This window comes from Lactuca serriola, chromosome 1 (assembly GCF_051521515.1).
Source record: "Lactuca serriola cultivar US96UC23 chromosome 1, Lser_US96UC23_V15, whole genome shotgun sequence".
Taxonomy (NCBI): domain Eukaryota; kingdom Viridiplantae; phylum Streptophyta; class Magnoliopsida; order Asterales; family Asteraceae; genus Lactuca; species Lactuca serriola.
Window position 1 is genome coordinate 83,071,898 of NC_136408.1, and position 1,878 is coordinate 83,073,775.

The 1,878-nt window shown below is 30.7% G+C and overlaps 1 long non-coding RNA gene across 1 annotated transcript; it reads right to left on the reverse strand.

The window, feature by feature from the left end:
- Window positions 1-633: 633 nt before the first annotated feature.
- Window positions 634-1,151, reverse strand: LOC145069717 (uncharacterized). Its single transcript, XR_013689654.1, has 3 exons — window positions 1,020-1,151; window positions 817-915; window positions 634-706 (listed from the first exon to the last, which is right to left on the reverse strand). It is a non-coding gene; the product is annotated as an uncharacterized LOC145069717 (long non-coding RNA).
- Window positions 1,152-1,878: the final 727 nt, after the last annotated feature.

Here is a 1,878-nt window from a genome sequence, read left to right on the forward strand (position 1 = left end):
TGAAATTATATTTATATATATACCTATAGAATATGATCCCCAGTGGTTTTTTCCCTGTTGCCTTCTCAAAAGATAGTAAAAGATCCCTGCATTTTCAAATATTCGAGTTACTACATTACCCAACTTATTAACATCCATAACATATACTATCTTTTGACCAGTCAACGAGACAAAATGCACCTTTGTTGATTTGCAAAAAATTGGATAAAACTTCTACAACGTTTTGCCTTGTCCAGACTCTAATTTCTGCGTGCAGCTGTTTTGACTTGTCCAGACTCTAATTTCTCTTCTACCTGCATATATTTTGTAATAGAATCAGATTTTTGGATTGTTTTTTGGGTATTTAATAATGAGGTAAAGCCTAAATTTATATAAAAACTATAACCCTTAATGGGGAAAAAGAAAACATACTTGCTCCATCTCCTTTTTTTTGAGATGCTTTTGAATCTGATCTCCAAGCAATATAGAGCAAACACAGCCCAAAGAAGGCATAAAGAACTGCATTGTAGAAAAAAACAATTTAGATGTCTCACAATCCTCATATTTTAAATTGAATTTTAATATATATATATATATATATATATATATATATATATATATATATATATATATATATATATACTCAATACATACCTGTAGCAACACTGTTTGTGTGTTTCCTTGATATTAGATTTGGAACAATCCTACCAAGCCCTGTAGAAAGTATCTACATACCAAATAAAACCAAACTAAACTTAGAAGCAAACTAAAATATATGTTTTTCATTTATGTTCACTAAAATATGAAAAGGGTAAAAAAGAAAAGTAGCAAACTTACAGTCATTACAAACAGAGCACTGAGTGCACCTGATAGAACAATTGACTTTGGATGATGCATTGCCATAAGAGATGCTATAATGAAAGTTTCATCTCCAATCTAGATGGAAGCAATAAATGGAATATTGGGTAATGTAATTTTGAGAAATAAACATTTGTGGAAACTTATGTGTGCCTATAAAAAAAGATAGGGAAAGAACATACCTCACTGACAAGAATCATTGACAAACTGGCAAAAAATGCATCCAAAACACCAAGACCAGGATCCAAATTTAGTACAGCTTTTGGATCAATCTTGTCACCTATGACATTGTTTTTAATTCTTTCCACAACAACCTGTTTCAAGTAAATACACGCATTAAGATGTATGATGAATAATAAGTAGAATCTTATTCAAACCTCAACATAGACTAGCATATAGTATTTAAATATCTAAAACTTTCTATAGCATAAAGAAACAAAAATTTGAAATCCAACTATAAAGTATAAACACAGGAAAGAGGAAACTTATAAATTAGTATTGAAAGTTCATATGTGTTTAAATGCTCATCCTCAACAGAAGGGTTTCCAATGTATAAGGGTTTTAATAGTTTCAAGTTTGTTCACAAATCACAATATTATAGCTATATCACTAAACCTTCTTCTTTTGCTCCTCTGGTGAATCAAGAATAACCCCACTTTTTTGCAATACCTGTTGGATAACCTAGAGAAATTGGGACAATTTTAGCCCAGGGGTATTTTAGGAATTTTTTAGTAAACTTGCATTTTTTATGTGGTATTTGAATTAGACTACGTTTCATTTGTGTTTAGTATAAAATAGGACTTGCATTACATTGTAATTTCATTCAAAATCATGTTTTTAATAAGTAGTTTTACCTTTGGCAAGAAGTAAACATTATTCCTCTGTTTTTTGGTTCATTCCCATGTTCATCTTTTTTTCTTCTACACTTCCTATTTCTCTTTTTTCTTTTGCCTTGGTGAACAAGATGCAAACTAAAATCTGCCCCTACGTAATAGCAATTCTCTGATGACACTTGGTATTTAGGTCGCCACTTCCCCTGTT